Genomic DNA, 20791 nt, shown 5'->3' with positions numbered 1-20791 from the left:
TATTACCTGCCCATTCTATCACTGGTTCTCCTGGAAATTGAAGATAAACTACCTTCCGTTGACAGTCAACATTAGCATAACAGGAAGATAGCCAATCCATTCCCATAATCACATCAAATTCAGTCATCTCCAATTCTATTAGGTCTGCTTTAGTGCAATGGTCACATATAATTACTGAGCAACTTTTATATACTCGCCTTGCTATAATAGAATCTCCTACAGGAGTAGCTACCTCAAACGGTTCTATCGGTTCGGAATTTACACCAATCTTATCAGCAATCATCGGAGTAATATATGATAATGTAGAGCCTGGATCTATTAATGCATATACAATCTGGGAAAAGATCAATAATGTACCTGTGATCACATCTGGAGACGCCTCTTGATCCTGTCGGGTGGCCAAGGCATAGGTGCGGTTCGAAGGGCCGCTAGAACCAGAAATTCCACCCCGACCTCTACCACGACCTGCTGGTGTAGACACACCCTGCCCCATGGGGCGCATAGCTACCGAAGAAGATGATGACCCAGCAAATGATCCTGTAGGTCGAGCTGCTCCACCTGAATCACCCTTATTCGGGCAATCCTTCATCGTATAGCCTTGACGACCACAAACAAAACAAGCTCCTGTAGCACGATAACACTCTCCCGGATGGTACCTACCATAATAAGAACACGGGGGCCTGGGTGGCCGCATCTGACCAGAACTTCTGTCTAACTGCGAACCGGAAGCCCTAGAGCTCAAACCAGCTCCCGAATATGCTGTGCCACCTGATCTCCGGCCTGAGGATAGTAAAGGCATACTCCGTGCTGGCTGGGTGGGCTGTCTGCTACCCTGCTGCTGGAATGGCCTACTTCGGAACTCTCCAAAATATCCAGCTGACCTGGCCCTCTTGGGCTGACTTCTGCCAAAATCTCGGTCGGACTGGCGTCCTCTATGTCTGTCCTCCATGCCCTGAGCATATGCCTGAATACGGGCGATGTCCATCCCTGGCTGAGCAGCCATCACCAAACAACTATCCACCAGATAACGATCTAGGCCCATCACATATCTGTGCATTCTGTCTGTCATGTCAGCTACCAGAGCAGGTGCATGTCGAGCCAATGAGTCGAACTCCAAACTATACTCGCGAACACTGCGGCCTCGCTGTCTTAACTGTAAAAATTTGTCCACTCTGGCTCTACGCATCTCAGGAGGCAGGAAATGACTGATAAATGCCTCTGTAAACTCGTCCCATACTGCTGGAGAAGCTAGTCTACCCCTGGATAGCTCCCAGGACTCAAACCAGTTAGCAGCTACCTCGTGCAATCTATATGAAGCCAACTCAACCGACTCAGTTGCAGAAGCTTTAATCAAACGTAAAGTGCACTGCATCTCTCTAACAAACTCCTGGGGGTCCTCTTCGGGCTTTGTCCCGAAGAACTCTGGAGGGTTACAAGTCAGAAACTCACGAGCCCTCGAACTATCAGACTTGTGTACCGGATCTCCGCCTAAACCGCGTCTGTGTTCCTGTCCAGCCACCAACCTAGTCAATAACTGCACCGCATCCTGCATAGCCCTGCCTTCCGCTCCTGACTGTGGAGCTAGAGGCTCGGGTGCTGGGGCTCCAAATACTGGTGAATCCGCCCTCTGATCTTCAGCTGGGGCTGCCCTAATTTCTGGCGGTGTAGCAGAGCTGGCTGTCGGGGGCACAGTCTCCCTCTCAGGCATCGATCGGGCCCTGGTAACTCTCTGCGCCTGACCAATCTCACCGGGTGCTACTGATTTGCCCTTTTGGGTAGCCATCGTTTTCCTCGGAGGCATTACTGAAAATAATGACAATCATTTCGTTAGGAAAGAATCATCCTAATAATATAGCTCTATCGCACGATCTAAGACAAGAAGAAAAAAGTAACATCCTAAATGTCTTGTAGCCTCCTGCTTATAGATGTGGTGCATAACACACCGATAAACAAGACTCTACTAGACACGGTCTGTAGACATTCCGAGGACCCAACCGCTCTGATACCACTTTTGTCAAGACCCAACCCCGTACGCCGTGACTGGTGCCCGAGTTGGGCACCCAAACGTACCCTTATCCCAAATTAGTCTATTTTTTTTTCCGAATAAACAAATGTATTGATTAGTAGAAATTTCTAAATATATTATAGAAGTAAATATACGCACGAGAGTTGAAAGACTGTCACAAAACACACAAAAATCCAAACCATATATCCAAAACCCACAACATAACTCTGTCTACAGACCTCTACAGATGATAACATAGTCATAAGACGGGACAGGGCCCCGTCGTACCCCTGACCAATATATACAAATATACAGAAATAGAGTCGGTACCAAAATACAAGCTCCGAACAAAGGAGCACTGTAACTAACACAGCAGATGTCCTAAACAGGCGGCTCAGCACAACGAACGTCGGTACCTGCGGGCATGTAACGCAGCCCCCGAAGAAAGGGGGTCAGTACGGAAAATGTACTGAATATGTAAAGCATGCACTGAACTATATAACATCATAATCTGAATAGTATATGCAAAACATAAAATCAATGTTTAGAATTTCAAAATGCTTATCAAAATCTCAAATCATATATGTACAGACATATGCCATATCCGGCCCCCTTAGGGACTCGGTGAACAAAGTGTGGTTGCCCTCCCATCATCGGCACCACGGCACAGCATAACACCAGAGTAGGGAATATCTCCGTAACAAATCATATCATATCAGATGGCCATATCAAATCATATCATATCATATCATATCACAAACATATATGTACATGGCACAGCATAACTCCGTGGCATAATATTTACCACCCCATGGTACATGTCATACCTGCCCCCTCACGTCGGGACACGGCGAACAATGCAGAGAATTACGCACGAAAACATATCCTGGCCCAGGCTCAGTGAAAGAAGTATTGAGGCATCCACGAGTGGAGTAGTGAGAAACTAATGCAATTTATATCATAAAATATTTATACAGACTCGATGGCATAATTTTGATAACAAAACATAAAAGGAAACTATAATAATAATAATAGTAAAGTACTTCCGATATCACAATGGTTTACGTAAAAATAGTATTTTCCGAATCGTCTTCGTACTTTCAAATTATATTATGGGAATTAACGGAATAATTATTCATATAATATTAGGAAGCATAGCAAAGAGTTTCTATCAAATTCTACCTACCGTAACTCAACCGGAATAACGAAGGAAAATTCGGAATAGTGGGGCCCACCTCGGTCAAATGAGGTGGCATATACAAATCATGTGCGTTAGACTTCATAACATTATTTAGAGGAGTTTCAAAGTATTCGGAATTCATTTGTGCAAAATCTAGAAGTTTAGACAATTTTTCCAAAACTATTCATAATTACCTAATTCAATTCTATTGAATAGAAAAGGGAAATTTTTGAACGTCGATTCCGAAGAGTAGAGTGATCCCCGAGTTTCGTATTCAATCCTATTACATCTAGGACATGCCAAGAGAAGAAAATGTAAAGCTTTACATACCTTTTTGACGTTTTACGGTTGTCCAAATTCAATTCCCGTTTCCTCCAAAATCTACAATTGGTCACATTTACCAATTACTATTCATAAGACTTTAAGAATTCAATTTTTCCAATACTTGTCTACAAAAATTTCGGCAGCATCTCCCCTATATATATAGCAACCCCGAGATTACAACTCGGCCACAATATCAACAACCAAGCCAACAACAACACCAATTTCATCAATAATCAATTTAAACACACCATAATATAAATTGGTGTAATTTTCCAATTAGTGCAACAACTTTCAACCAAACTTTGCATTTCCAAATAAATATAAATATCCCATATCCAAAATAAATCTCAACTCATTCCAACATAAGTAAAAATTATTCCAAGTAAGCTATCCAATTTTTTTCAATTCCATACTTCACTTAAAAATTCCATAAATACAATAAAAATATTAAAAACTCATTTTCTTTCTCCAACTTCACAACCAACAACAACACTCCATACTTTTAATAACTTACTTCCATCTTCTTATAATATAACACTCAAATTGTATAATTCCTACAAACTAATTTAATACCAAATACACCATTTAAGGTTCCTTATATTCCAAAAATTACAACAACAACTAACAAGCTATGCAACCTTAATTTTTTTCCATCTCATCACTTAACTCTTATTTCCAACTTCAATTAATCTCATCCAACTTTCATTTTCCAACACCAAATAATTAGCATAACCACCATCCAAATACTACACAAAAATACTACACAAAATTTACATAATTCTTACTCATATAAGAACATGTATACATGGCATCATATTACCATGAAAACTTCCATATTTTCATAAATTCCATACACCTCAACATACTACAACATACACAAACCTTCACAACTTAATAAAATGAATGAATTCTTACCTTTTTCTTCTAACTTCTTCACTTCCAAATCAATGAAACAAGTCTCCAAACTTCCAAAACAATTACACCATGTTGTAGAGCACCCTTGACTTAGTAGGAATACTAGAAAATTATAATTTTTGGGGATAAAATTTGGAGGGTTAATTTTTTCTTGCCATGGCCGAACTCTCTCTTATTTTTGCTTAGAGATTTTGGCTATTCTATCTTCTTCCAACTCTCTTGAACATTCTAGGATTTTATGACTAAGAGGGTTCCATGTGAAATTACCATTTTGCCCCTCATCTTTCCTAATAATTCCAAGTTGAAATTCCACCTTTACACCTAACCTTTTATGGTATTTCCACATGTGAAATTCCAATTTTACCCCTAACCTTTTATAGTATTTCCACATGTGAAATTCCAATTTTACCCCTAACCTTTTATGATATTTCCACATGAGAAATTCCAATTTTGCCCTTTAACTTTTCCAATAATTCCACCTCCCAACTTAATCAATGGAAACTTATATATAACAAGACTAAGCATAGTCTTACCCTTGACCTGTTACAAGTATTCCCAACATGTCCTTCAGTGCAAAGTACGGGTTATAACATTCTTCCCCTCTTTTTGAACATTCGTCCTCGAATGTTAAATTGATCTTATAAGTTTATAAATACAGCTGTTTCACATAATTTTTTTTATCTAACAAATATAGGTAATAAGGAACTTAAGTTACCTGTGGATGCAGAAAACAACTGAGGATACTTTTTCTTCATTTCTTCCTCCGCCTCCCAAGTCATTTCTTCTCGATTGTTGTTGTGCCACAATACTTTGACAGATGCCACATCTTTGGTGCGTAACCTCCTTACCTGACGATCTAAAATAGCCACCGGCTGTTCCTCATAGGATAGCTCCTCGGTCACCTGAATGCCCTCTACAGGAAATACTCTAGAAGGATCGCCAACGAATTTACGAAGCATAGACACGTGGAACACCGGATGTACTGCTTCTAAATCAGCTGGTAGGTCCAATTCATAGGCAACCTTGCCTACTTTACGGACAATCTGATAAGGCCCGATGTATCTCGGACTAAGTTTCCCTTTTCTGCCGAATCTCATGACGCCCTTCATAGGTGACACCTTCAAGAATACCCAGTCATCCACTTGAAACTCTAAAGGTCGACGCCGGTTGTCAGCATATGCTTTCTGTCTACTTTGAGCTGCCAATAATCGTTCCTGAATAAGCTTCACCTTCTCAACTGCCTGCTGAATTAGATCTGGGCCAATTAACTTAGTTTCACCCACATCGAACCAGCCTATAGGTGACCTGCATTTTCTGCCATACAGTGCCTCATACGGTGCCATCTGAATACTAGAGTGATAACTATTATTATAAGCAAATTCAACAAGTGGTAGATGGTCATCCCAGCTACCCCTGAAATCAATAACACAGGCCCGCAACATATCTTACAGCGTCTGAATAGTGCGCTCGGCTTGCCCGTCAGACTAAGGATAGAATGCTGTACTAAGGCTCACCTGGGTCCCTAATCCCGCCTGAAAAGATCTCCAGAAATTTGCTGTAAACTGGGCACCTCTGTCAGTGATAATAGACACAGGAACACCGTGGAGCTTTACTATCTCCTTAATATATAACCTGGCATAATCCTCAGCTGAATATGTGATTCGAACCGGAAGGAAATGGGCTGACTTAGTCAACCTATCAACAATAACCCATATTGAATCGTACTTCCGTGGGGTGCGAGGTAAACCTGTAATAAAATCCATATTAATCATTTCGCACTTCCACGTTGGAATTTCCATCTCCTGCAATAAACCACCTGGTTTCTGGTGTTCAATTTTGACCTGCTGATAGTTTGGACATTGGGCCACGAACTCAGCAACATCTCTTTTCATACCATCCCACCAGAATAAACATCTAAGGTCATGGTACATTTTTGTTGTACCCGGATGAATAGAATATCGAGCATGATGTGCCTCACCCATAACTTGTTGCCGTAGCCCAGCAACATCAGGTACACACAACCTGTCCCTGTATAATAATACTCCATTAGATGTAATACCAAAAGGGGTCTTCTCTTTGTCAATACAGGTATCTCGATAATGTGCCAAAATAGGATCTTCATATTGACATCGCTTTATTTCTTCTATAATGGAAGATTCAGCAACCTCTCGAACTAAAATCCCATTATCTCCCGATTCAGCCAACCGAACTCCAAGACTGGCCAATTGACCAATTTCACGAACTATTTCCTTCTTTTCTGCTGGAACATTTATCAAGCTACCCAAGGACTTACGGCTGAGTGCATCTGCTACGACGTTGGCCTTTCCTGGATGATATAAAATATCAACATCATAGTCTTTTAAGAACTCCAGCCATCTCCTCTGCCACAAATTCAAGTCTTTCTGTTTAAAAATATACTGGAGACTCTTGTGATCTGTATATATATCAACATGAACACCATATAAATAGTGCCTCCATATCTTCAGAGCATGAATCACTGCTGCTAGTTCTAGATCATGAGTAGGGTAATTTCTTTCATGCTTTTTAAGTTGTCGGGAAGCGTAAGCTATAACTTTCCCGTGCTGCATCAATACACAACCTATTCCCACACCTGAAGCATCACAATAAATAACATACCCATCCGGTCCTTCTGGAAGAGTTAGAACAGGAGCTGTAGTCAACTTCTCTTTCAATAACTGAAAGCTTCGTTCACAGGCCTCAGTCCACTGGAACTTAGCTCCCTTCTGAGTTAATCTTGTCAGTGGTGCTGACATAGAAGCAAATTTCTCTACAAATCTCCTGTAATAACCTGCTAATCCCAGGAAACTACATACCTCGGTAGGTGTCGTCGGCCTAGGCCAGTTCTTTACAGCCTCGATCTTCTGTGTATCTACCCGAATACCTTCAGCGCCGACAATATGTCCCAAAAATGCTACAGAGGTCAACCAAAATTCACATTTAGAAAACTTAGCATATAATTTCTGGTGTTGGAGTACTGTAAGTACTGCTCTCAGATGATCTGCATGCTCCTCTTTTGATCGGGAATAAATTAGAATATCATCAATAAACACAATCACGAACATATCCAGGAATGGTCTGAATACCCGATTCATCAGGTCCATAAATACCGCTGGAGCATTTGTCAACCCAAAAGACATCACTCTGAACTCGTAATAACCATATCGAGTCCGGAATGCTGTCTTTGGAATATCAGATTCTCTTACCCGCACCTGATGATAACCCGATCGCAAGTCTATTTTTGAAAACCACTTGGCACCCTGGAACTGATCAAACAAATCATCAATCCTGGGGAGGGGGTATTTATTCTTTATAGTTACCTTATTCAACTGTCTGTAATCAATACACATCCGTAGTGACCCATCTTTCTTCTTCACAAATAATACCGGAGCTCTCCAAGGTGAAGTACTAGGTCTGATGAAGCCTTTTTCTAGCAAGTCTTTCAATTGCTCCTTCAGTTCCTTTAATTCTGCAGGTGCCATTCTATATGGGGGAATAGATATCGGATGGATATCTGGCAGCACATCTATGGTAAAGTCTATCTCCCGTTCAGGAGGAAGGCCTGGAAGATCATCTGGGAATACATCTACAAATTCATTAACAACTGGAACTAACTGAATAGTTGGCGCTTCAGCCTGCAAATTCTGTACGCGAACCAGGTGATAAATACAACCTTTTCTAATCATCTTCCTCGCCTTAAGGTAAGAAATAAACTTCCCTCTCGGAGATGCTGTATTACCTGCCCATTCTATCACTGGTTCTCCTGGAAATTGAAGATAAACTACCTTCCGTTGACAGTCAACATTAGCATAACAGGAAGATAGCCAATCCATTCCCATAATCACATCAAATTCAGTCATCTCCAATTCTATTAGGTCTGCTTTAGTGCAATGGTCACATATAATTACTGAGCAACTTTTATATACTCGCCTTGCTATAATAGAATCTCCTACAGGAGTAGCTACCTCAAATGGTTCTATCAGTTCGGAATTTACACCAATCTTATCAGCAATCATCGGAGTAATATATGATAATGTAGAGCCTGGATCTATTAATGCATATACAATCTGGGAAAAGATCAATAATGTACCTGTGATCACATCTGGAGACGCCTCTTGATCCTGTCGGGTGGCCAAGGCATAGGTGTGGTTCGAAGGGCCGCTAGAACCAGAAATTCCACCCCGACCTCTACCACGACCTGCTGGTGTAGACACACCCTACCCCGTGGGGCGCATAGCTACCGAAGAAGATGATGACCCAGCAAATGATCCTGTAGGTCGAGCTGCTCCACCTGAATCACCCTTATTCGGGCAATCCTTCATCGTATGGCCTTGACGACCACAAACAAAACAAGCTCCTATAGCACGATAACACTCTCCCGGATGGTACCTACCACAATAAGAACACGGGGGCCTGGGTGGCCGCATCTGACCAGAACTTCTGTCTAACTGCGAACCGGAAGCCCTAGAGCTCAAGCCAGCTCCCGAATATCCTGTGCCACCTGATCTCCGGCCTGAGGATAGTAAAGGCATACTCTGTGCTGGCTGGGTGGGCTGTCTACTACCCTGCTGCTGGAATGGCCTACTTCAGAACTCTCCAAAATATCCAGCTGACCTGGCCCTCTTGGGCTGACTTCTGCCAAAATCTCGGTCGGACTGGCGTCCTCTATGTCTGTCCTCCATGCCCTGAGCATATGCCTGAATACGGGCGATGTCCATCCCTGGCTGAGCAGCCATCACCAAACAACTATCCACCAGATAACGATCTAGGCCCATCACATATCTGTGCATTCTGTCTGTCATGTCAGCTACCAGAGCAGGTGCATGTCGAGCCAATGAGTCGAACTCCAAACTATACTCGCGAACACTGCGGCCTCGCTGTCTTAACTGTAAAAATTTGTCCACTCTGGCTCTACGCATCTTAGGAGGCAGGAAATGACTGATAAATGCCTCTGTAAACTCGTCCCATACTGCTGGAGAAGCTAGTCTACCCCTGGACAGCTCCCAGGACTCAAACCAGTTAGCAGCTACCTCGTACAATCTATATGAAGCCAACTCAACCGACTCAGTTGCAGAAGCTTTAATCAAACGTAAAGTGCACTGCATCTCTCTAACAAACTCCTAGGGGTCCTCTTGTGTACCGGATCTCCGCCTAAACCGCATCTGTGTTCTTGTCCAGCCACCAACCTAGTCAATAACTGCACCGCATCCTGCATAGCCCTGCCTTCCGCTCCTGACTGTGGAGCTAGAGGCTCGGGTTATGGGGCTCCAAATACTGGTGAATCCGCCCTCTGATCTTCAGCTGGGGCTGCCCTAATTTCTGGCGGTGTAGCAGAGCTGGCTATCGGGGGCACAGTCTCCCTCTCAGGCATCGATCGGGCCCTGGTAACTCTCTGCGCCTGACCAATCTCACCGGGTGCTACTGATTTGCCCTTTTGGGTAGCCGTCGTTTTCCTCGGAGGCATTACTGAAAATAATGACAATCATTTCGTTAGGAAAGAATCATCCTAATAATATAGCTCTATCGCACAATCTAAGACAAGAAGAAAAAAGTAACATCCTAAATGTCTTATAGCCTCCTGCTTATAGATGTGGTGCATAACACACCGATAAACAAGACTCTACTAGACACGGTCTGTAGACATTCCGAGGACCCAACCGCTCTGATACCACTTTTGTCAAGACCCAACCCCGTACGCCGTGACTGGTGCCCGAGTTGGGCACCCAAACGTACCCTTATCCCAAATTAGTCTATTTTTTTTTCCGAATAAACAAATGTATTGATTAGTAGAAATTTCTAAATATATTATAGAAGTAAATATACGCACGAGAGTTGAAAGACTGTCACAAAACACACAAAAATCCAAACCATATATCCAAAACCCACAACATAACTCTGTCTACAGACCTCTACAGATGATAACATAGTCATAAGACGGGACAGGGCCCCGTCGTACCCCTGACCAATATATACAAATATACAGAAATAGAGTCGGTACCAAAATACAAGCTCCGAACAAAGGAGCACTGTAACTAACACAGCAGATGTCCTAAACAGGCGGCTCAGCACAACGAACGTCGGTACCTGCGGGCATGTAACGCAGCCCCCGAAGAAAGGGGGTCAGTACGGAAAATGTACTGAATATGTAAAGCATGCACTGAACTATATAACATCATAATCTGAATAGTATATGCAAAACATAAAATCAATGTTTAGAATTTCAAAATGCTTATCAAAATCTCAAATCATATATGTACAGACATATGCCATATCCGGCCCCCTTAGGGACTCGGTGAACAAAGTGTGGTTGCCCTCCCATCATCGGCACCACGGCACAGCATAACACCAGAGTAGGGAATATCTCCGTAACAAATCATATCATATCAGATGGCCATATCAAATCATATCATATCATATCATATCACAAACATATATGTACATGGCACAGCATAACTCCGTGGCATAATATTTACCACCCCATGGTACATGTCATACCTGCCCCCTCACGTCGGGACACGGCGAACAATGCAGAGAATTACGCACGAAAACATATCCTGGCCCAGGCTCAGTGAAAGAAGTATTGAGGCATCCACGAGTGGAGTAGTGAGAAACTAATGCAATTTATATCATAAAATATTTATACAGACTCGATGGCATAATTTTGATAACAAAACATAAAAGGAAACTATAATAATAATAATAGTACAAGTACTTCCGATATCACAATGGTTTACGTAAAAATAGTATTTTCCGAATCGTCTTCGTACTTTCAAATTATATTATGGGAATTAACGGAATAATTATTCATATAATATTAGGAAGCATAGCAAAGAGTTTCTATCAAATTCTACCTACCGTAACTCAACCGGAATAACGAAGGAAAATTCGGAATAGTGGGGCCCACCTCGGTCAAATGAGGTGGCATATACAAATCATGTGCGTTAGACTTCATAACATTATTTAGAGGAGTTTCAAAGTATTCGGAATTCATTTGTGCAAAATCTAGAAGTTTAGACAATTTTTCCAAAACTATTCATAATTACCTAATTCAATTCTATTGAATAGAAAAGGGAAATTTTTGAACGTCGATTCCGAAGAGTAGAGTGATCCCCGAGTTTCGTATTCAATCCTATTACATCTAGGACATGCCAAGAGAAGAAAATGTAAAGCTTTACATACCTTTTTGACGTTTTACGGTTGTCCAAATTCAATTCCCGTTTCCTCCAAAATCTACAATTGGTCACATTTACCAATTACTATTCATAAGACTTTAAGAATTCAATTTTTCCAATACTTGTCTACAAAAATTTCGGCAGCATCTCCCCTATATATATAGCAACCCCGAGATTACAACTCGGCCACAATATCAACAACCAAGCCAACAACAACACCAATTTCATCAATAATCAATTTAAACACACCATAATATAAATTGGTGTAATTTTCCAATTAGTGCAACAACTTTCAACCAAACTTTGCATTTCCAAATAAATCTAAATATCCCATATCCAAAATAAATCTCAACTCATTCCAACATAAGTAAAAATTATTCCAAGTAAGCTATCCAATTTTTTTCAATTCCATACTTCACTTAAAAATTCCATAAATACAATAAAAATATTAAAAACTCATTTTCTTTCTCCAACTTCACAACCAACAACAACACTCCATACTTTTAATAACTTACTTCCATCTTCTTATAATATAACACTCAAATTGTATAATTCCTACAAACTAATTTAATACCAAATACACCATTTAAGGTTCCTTATATTCCAAAAATTACAACAACAACTAACAAGCTATGCAACCTTAATTTTTTTCCATCTCATCACTTAACTCTTATTTCCAACTTCAATTAATCTCATCCAACTTTCATTTTCCAACACCAAATAATTAGCATAACCACCATCCAAATACTACACAAAAATACTACACAAAATTTACATAATTCTTACTCATATAAGAACATGTATACATGGCATCATATTACCATAAAAACTTCCATATTTTCATAAATTCCATACACCTCAACATACTACAACATACACAAACCTTCACAACTTAATAAAATGAATGAATTCTTACCTTTTTCTTCTAACTTCTTCACTTCCAAATCAATGAAACAAGTCTCCAAACTTCCAAAACAATTACACCATGTTGTAGAGCACCCTTGACTTAGTAGGAATACTAGAAAATTATAATTTTTGGGGATAAAATTTGGAGGGTTAATTTTTTCTTGCCATGGCCGAACTCTCTCTTATTTTTGCTTAGAGATTTTGGCTATTCTATCTTCTTCCAACTCTCTTGAACATTCTAGGATTTTATGACTAAGAGGGTTCCATGTGAAATTACCATTTTGCCCCTCACCTTTCCTAATAATTCCAAGTTGAAATTCCACCTTTACCCCTAACCTTTTATGGTATTTCCACATGTGAAATTCCAATTTTACCCCTAACCTTTTATAGTATTTCCACATGTGAAATTCCAATTTTACCCCTAACCTTTTATGATATTTCCACATGAGAAATTCCAATTTTGCCCTTTAACTTTTCCAATAATTCCACCTCCCAACTTAATCAATGGAAACTTGTATATAACAAGACTAAGCATAGTCTTACCCTTGACCTGTTACAAGTATTCCCAACATGTCCTTCGGTGCAAAGTACGGGTTATAACACAATTTTTGTAGTTACATGCACACATAAAATGTGTAATACACTATATTACCATGCAATAAACTCCAAATTGAAAGGAAAACCCTTACCTTACCCGAAATTGGCCAAAGCTTGCCAAATTTGCCTCGGAAGTTCTCTAGTTGTGGCTGAAATTTCGTGGCTGCTTGTTACCCTTTTGATGATGCTCCAAACATAAAATTTAAATCATTAACACCTTCATATAATGTACAAAACCTTACCAAAACGTGGGAGAAGAGAATCAAGCCATACCTTGCTAAAACTTTCCAAAACTTGTCAAAGAAGTTCTCTTAATATGCTGAAAATTAGCGGACTGTTTGTATCTCTTCCTTGCTGCCCCAAATTAAGATTTTACATTATTAAACACCGTTATATCACTATAGTATAACTTAAATAATTAATTCACAAAATAAAAGTCGGAGGCTTACCTTAAATTAACCGAACCCGTGTCTGTCTTTCTTCCAACTCTCACGTTTTCTCTCAAATGTTTTAAGCCAAGGATGAATAATTGAAGTACAAACTGAAGTTTATCCATATTTACATGTGTATATACACTCTCTTAGGAGGTGACACATGTCATCCCCTAAGGATGACACGTGTCCAGCCTCTATTAGGCCACGTATCCATGCCATGTCTCCTAGGCTGTTACATGTCCTTGGTAGGGCCCACCCCCAAGCAGGTGGGTCACCTACTTGACCCCAAGAAGGTGGGTCACCTGCTGCGATGTGGCACTTTGCCAAGCTATCACGTGGTGCCTCCTCTTGCTACCACGTGTCGCTCTTCTCCCTCTTAGTGGGTTCATAATCTTGTCTTACTTTAAGAACCTGTGTACTCCTTGCTACGCAAGATTGGTATATACTCAAGTAGGTCAAGTGTTTAAAACTACTAAGTTGGTAGCTTACATAGGTAAGTCAAGTTCCACGACTCATTACTTGGCCTCCAACTCCTTCCGACTTCTCATGACCCTACTTCTAACTTTCCCTACTAGGGGGTATCATATACTCCCTTCCTTAGAGTTGTTTGATAGTGTCGTAGATTATCTGGCTCACATGATAACCTCTAAGAAGCTTAAGAGACATTCTGAGCTCAAGAGTATAGGGTATAACATCCTTCCCTCCTTTAGAACATTCGTCCTCGAATGTTAATTAACCTTATGAGGTCTTACCAGAACTTTGGAAATTCTATATACCAGTTGTCATCCATAAGCCTCCTACTCGTCAACATCATTGATTTAGGATTTTAGATTACCTGTAGATGTAGGGTTCCGTACGGATATTTCTTCTCTATATTTGTCTCATCACATGCTTTGATGGGAGCCACATCCTTAGTTTGCAACCTTCTAATTTGCCAACTCAAGAAGGCGATAGGTCGCTCCTCATAGGGTAACTTCTTTGTTATGTGAACCTCATCCACCAAGAATATTCTAGGAGGGATGCTTATATATTTACGGAGCATTGAGCCATAAAAACTGAATGTATTGCTTCCAATCGGATGGTAGGTCCAACTCATAGGCAACTTTGCCTATTCTACGAATGATCCCTTAAGGACCATTGTATCCCCTTTTTGTCGAATTTTAATAAACCTTTCTTTGGTGATGCTTTCACAATACTCATTCATCTACTTCAACTTGAAAGTTGACGTCGACTATCTGCGTATGACGTTTGTTAACTCTGGGCTGTTAATAGTTTTTCCTAGATAAGCTTTACTTCATTACTAACTTGCTGGATCCCCTCCGGGCCTATCCATTAATTGAAGGGCAAAATGTCGTACCAAGATTCACCTGTGTCCCTAATCCCTTCTAGAATGATCTCCAGCGGTTAACTGTAAATTAAACTTCCCTGTCTGAGATAATAGGTGTGGGAATTATGTGAAATCTTATTATTTCCTTGCTATGCTCTCAAAACTTTTAGCTGAATATGCCTTCCTAACTGGAAGAAAATGGGTTGATTCTATCAGGTTATCTACCATAACTCGTATGAATTCATAGTTCCTTAGGATGCGATACTATAATCCATATTAACTGCTTTACATTTCCAAGTCGGGGTTTCCATTTCCTGTAATATGCTATCAAGCTTCTGATGCTCCATTTTGTTTAAGCTATTGTATAATTCCTTTTAATCTAACTTGTAACACTAGGCATGCTATCCTACGCTTTTACTCTAATATTCTCTCCTGTTCTCTTACAACGCATCATATTGTAATCCTTACACAAAAGTGTGTAGGTACTTAAAGCAGTCCAAAAAATGCCTTAGTGTCGCTATACTAGTATATTACTCCCTTTAGTCGAGGTCAAGGCTCCACGATGGCTTTTGTCCGTAATACTGATTATATCTTAATAGTTCTGCCTCGAACCATCTTACACTTTTCTTTAATAGATTCTAAATATGTCAATCACATTGCTATTATCGACTTCTTTTTATCGAGTAACCATTTAATCTTACTCTTAGTATACCAATGCTCGTAGGCGACACAACTATTCTTGTACAACTTGCACAAATTGCGTTCAATTTTTGTCACAACCTTTCTTGCTCTTGGCTTACTCTGCTTTACATGTGTACTAACACGCGCTTATAGTCTCTTTTGTTATACTTGTTTTTCTTCTTTCACTTGCTCTTAAGTTTTCTCATATTCCAATATAGGAGATATTTTGTTATCCTCTTGCGTTTGTTGTCTATATATCATCTACCTCAGTAGCCAATAACTTGGTTGCCAACACCTTAACCTTTAGTCAAGTGTAGCTCGGTTATCCCTTATAATTTAAGTTACTTGTTATCATTTCTTTTTCGTATTTATCCCTTTTTGTATGTCCCCATCCTTTGACGTCACACTATTCAAGGTCCTTCCCAATAATCCTCTGCACTATCTCAGATATCATCTTGGCTTTTATCCATTCATTGCTGGCTTTTAGATCTTGTTAACTTTGCCATTATGGGATCTCACTTGAAGCCACTTCCCCCCTTTAGGGTGTACCCATGTCACTATCTGTTTGTGTTTTACCTTACGCCCTTATTTCAAATTTTCAAATGCGTATGATTCTTTTCCAACACATTTGGTATAATGCACCATTTCTATGCCTTTCTTTACATCTTCGATACCTTTGGTTGCCCATGGACGACATCTTAACCTAATCGTGAGGTGCTGGTCCAGTCTAATTATTGGTACTCGAGTCACGTATACACAATACTTCTTTATGCCTCATGGGTTTTATCCTTGTTGTGCGCTCGATGCTCACTTTCTTAATAACATCTCGAGCTTGCCTTAATAATAGGTCTTCCTTAACACTATGTTGCTGTACTACCCCTTTAAACTTATAACCATACATTCTCCTTTCGCTCCGTCCTCATATTCAGTTACTTATGTCTATCTTGGGTGCCTCTGTTAGAACTTCCTTATTATTCCTCCAGCTCATGTCTATTTTTGGTTGCAAGGAATTCCATATTACCCTTTATTCCCTTGCACCAGCTATCCTTTCCATCGTCATGTAACCTTTATTCAAAACTTTCCTTACATACTTGCTAAGTCTTCCTTATTTGTTCCCTAGCTCGCTTTTTTATTTCACACCTATCTTTATATTCTAATCACATGGACCACGTCATAACTTTTAGTTATTTCTTTACTAAGCTTTCCTTATTCTCATAACGATCTTCGTTATATTCACAAGGTATCCTGTGTGCATTCAATCCCATAGTATAACACTGCTTAACCTTCTTCACAATTTTTACTATGGGTTACTTACCCTTCTTAGTTAGTCTTATCCTTATTATGGGAAAGACGTACTACAACCTTGTATCTCTTTGTCCTTTTATTTCTAGGAAAATTTGGCCAGAGTTTCCTCCATATTTCTTACTATCTTAACACCTAGACGCAGAAAATGCCAACAGGGCAAACATATTTATATTCAGATCATATCATATAGAAGCCACATAGGGCGCCCACAATTGACAGTATGAACATGGACTTACCTCGTATGTCCACTCAAACTGCACCTGTTGCTCTTTCCTATATACTTTTCCTTTCAACTTTCAGCTTTATATGTCAATCGTATTTCAAAACCTTACCTGACATATGTCTTCCATGCCTTTGCTTAACTGCGTGCTTTGTAACTTCCAATATCATCAGTTACTTTCTTCTATCGATGTTGTCCTCCTGCTATAATCATACGTTAGTATGAGGAATTTCACTCCCTATGACTCAGCTCTATCGCAAGATCTTAGATCTGAAAGAAAGTAACATCCTAAATATCCTGTAGCCTCTTGTTTATAGTTGTGGTGCATAACACACCGATAAATAAGACTCTACTAGACACAGTCTGTAGACATTCCAAGGACGAACTGCTCTAATACCACTTCTGTCACGACCCAACCCCATAGGCCGTGATGGGTGCCCGAACTGGACACACGCGTGTAACCCTACCAATTATAAGTAAACCCGTTTCCTGTTCGACTCTTAGTGTACCAACAGATAAGAAAACATACAAGCTGACAAGGCTCCCATAGGGTAATAATGTTACAACATGCCGTATACGCACAACTGGAACAACTTACACACGACCCACATACATATATCTACAGACCTCTAAGAATAGTAACCATATCCTAAGGTGGGATAGGGCCCCTGCCATACCCCTGAATAAAAAAATATATACATCCAATACTAAGTATCAAAACTCGGCTCTGGTACAATGGAGCTTCTTCCAAATTGGCTGAGCGGAATCCTAAGTTGGTAGACTCCCAAAACCTATATCTGCACCTGCGGGCATGAATGAAGCCCCTCGAAGAAAGGGAGGTCTGTACGACATATGTATTGAGTATGTAAAGTACAAAACATCATAAGGAAATTATAGTTACCATAGGGGTGCAGGGGACAAGTATAAAATTTAATAGAGTATTGTACCTACACCTTACAAAATACAGTCATGTATACCAGTATCACAAACCGTATCTGGCCTACTCAGGGACTCGATGTAACAAATGCATTATTTTATCATAGTATGCATATGCATACTATTAGCGCTGTGGAACGTACAGCCCGATCCATATATATATTAGGTTAGTACCGAGGAGCGTTCGGCCCCATCCATACATATAATATGTTAGTTCTGAGGAATGTACGGCCCGATCCCTATAAATATCATACATTAGTGCCGAGGAACATACGGCCTGATCCCTATACATATAATATGTTAGTACCGAGGAACATATGGCTCGATCCCTATACATATACCATGTTAGTGCCGAGGATTGTCTGGATCGATCCCTATATAATATAATAATGCATATACCTGCACATAAAACTTGGTAATATATCAAACATCCCTCAACATATTATCATAAAGTATGTCCAAGAGCCTCTAGGTCTAAGAGCTTACACATCCAATCATTATTTAGTATATGGAAGGCTCAAGGGTCGTAATTCAACTACTTTAAGACCCTTACCATTCAAAGGTGAGTACAAGTCATGAGTTATGCCCGGAACCTACAAAGGGAATTACCTCTAACTCATATCATATATCGCTTCATTACATTAAACTATTTTAAGAGAGGGAAGGGATAGGCTTCACATGTACTACTTTTCATCATGTCGATGACTTATAAGGCCATAAATCAACTATCCTAGAAGCTCGAACATCGAGAAGTGAATAAGATTTATGAACCATACTCGGGGTTCTATGAATGGAATTATTCCCACATCATATATACAATCCACTTAAGACTAAGACATGCCAAAAGAAAGAAGAGATAGGCTTCACATACCTCTTATGGATTCTTCTTAAATGTTCTTGTCACGTCGTCCTCTAAACCTATTTAACATAAAAGTAATACTGATATTAATAACTTTCAACTCTCCATCCCCTTAATCCAAAATCAATCATCCATAGGAATCATTTCCTTATTTACTCTTCTTGACTAGTCTATTTATTAGTTATGGGGTTAACAGAAATCGGGCAACATCTCCCCTATAACTTGCCCTATCCGAACTTACAATTACACTCTACATTACTACATACAACCAAAAACAACAATCAGCAGCTCATATACAATTAAAACATGGCAACATTACACAATACAACCTCCAACCAACTAGCTTAATACTACGATACCAAAATAGGGTTTTTAGTCATTATTTCGTAAAACCTTTAATCGTACGGAACAGAGGGTCGTGTGTCTGCAACCAGAAGCTCCCACACACATTTTGGAACGTGTTCCATCCATAAAACACACAATAAAAGCACCTGTAAGCCCAGCACAACAGCCACAACACCCTACTCAACATTCGATTTAACTATGACGGCCTTAGTTTAGTTTGTTTCCAACATCAAGCATCCTTGTGCAATTTTTATAGTTCCATCCACATATAAGATGTGTAATACACTCTATAACCATAAAATAAAATCCAAATTGAAAGAAAGACCCTTAACTTACCCGAAATTGGCCAAAGCTTGCCAAATTCACCTCGGAAGTTCTCTAGTTGTGGCTGAAATTTCGTGGCTGCTTGTTACCCTTTTGATGCTGATCCAAACAGAATATTTATGTCATTAACACCTTAATATTATGTCCAAACCCATAGAAAAACATGGGAGAGGATAACCAAGCCATACCTTGCTAAAACTTTCCAAAACTTGTCAAAGAAGTTCTCTTAATATGCTGAAAATTAGCGGATTGTTTGTATCTCTTCCTCGCTGCCCCAAAATGAGATTTTACGTTATTAAAAACCACTATATCACCGTAGGATACCTTAAATAAATAATTCATGGAACAAAACTCTAAGGTTTACCTTTAATTAACCAAACCCATGGCTGTCTTTCTTCCAACTCTCACATTTTCTCTGAACTTTCTTAAGCCAAGGATGAATAATTGAATTACAAACTGAAGTTTATCCATATTACATGTATATATAAAAATCCCTTAGGAGGTGACACGTGTCATCCCCTAAGGGTGACATGTGTCCAGCTCCTATTAGGCCACGTATCCATGCCATGTCTCTTAGGCTACCACGTGTCCTTGGTGGGGCCCACCCCCAAGAAGGTGGGTCACCTACTTGACCCCAAGAAGGTGGGTCACCTACTTGAACCCAAGCAGGTGGGTCACCTGCTGCCACGTGTCACTTTCCTAAGCTGCCACGTGGTGCCTCCTCTTGCTGCCACGTGTCGCTCTTCTCCCTCTTTGTGGGTTCGTAATATCATCTTACTTTAAGATCCTCTGTAATCCTTGCTACACAATCTTGGTATATAATCAAGTAGCTCAAGTATGTAAAACTTCTAAGTTGGTAGCTTACGTAGGTAAGTCGAGTCCCATGACTCATTACTTGTCCTCCAACTCCTTTTGACTTCTCATGACCCTACTTCCAACCTTCCCTACTAGGGGGTATCACATGCTCCCTTCCTTAGAGTTGTTTGATAGTGTCGTAGATTATCCGGCTCACATGATAACTTCTAAGAAGCTTAGGAGACATTCTGAGCTCAAGAGTGTGGGGTGTAAAAATGTACCTAGTGTTTAATAAGTAGGGTTAAGGGAGTTGTAAAACGGGCTTAAGCAAAATGAGCAGGAGTAGCTGGTTACTAACAAATGAAGCACTGGTATGCCAAATTTCTACAACACTATACCAATAGTGATAGACAAAACACAGAACAACTATGAAGGTCATTATGTGAAG

General features: G+C 40.1%; 2 long non-coding RNA genes across 2 annotated transcripts; both read right to left on the bottom strand.

Annotated features, from left to right (window-relative positions):
- Positions 1 to 2335: 2335 nt before the first annotated feature.
- Positions 2336 to 4611, bottom strand: LOC129874324 (uncharacterized). Its single transcript, XR_008762873.1, has 3 exons — positions 4425 to 4611; positions 3516 to 3566; positions 2336 to 2421 (listed from the first exon to the last, which is right to left on the bottom strand). It is a non-coding gene; the product is annotated as an uncharacterized LOC129874324 (long non-coding RNA).
- Positions 4612 to 10440: 5829 nt separating this feature from the next.
- On the bottom strand, positions 10441 to 12717 carry LOC129874293 (uncharacterized). The gene is made up of 3 exons (XR_008762865.1): positions 12531 to 12717; positions 11622 to 11672; positions 10441 to 10526 (listed from the first exon to the last, which is right to left on the bottom strand). It is a non-coding gene; the product is annotated as an uncharacterized LOC129874293 (long non-coding RNA).
- Positions 12718 to 20791: the final 8074 nt, after the last annotated feature.

Source organism: Solanum dulcamara, chromosome 11 (assembly GCF_947179165.1).
Source record: "Solanum dulcamara chromosome 11, daSolDulc1.2, whole genome shotgun sequence".
Taxonomy (NCBI): domain Eukaryota; kingdom Viridiplantae; phylum Streptophyta; class Magnoliopsida; order Solanales; family Solanaceae; genus Solanum; species Solanum dulcamara.
This window is presented reverse-complemented; position numbering and strand designations above follow the sequence as displayed.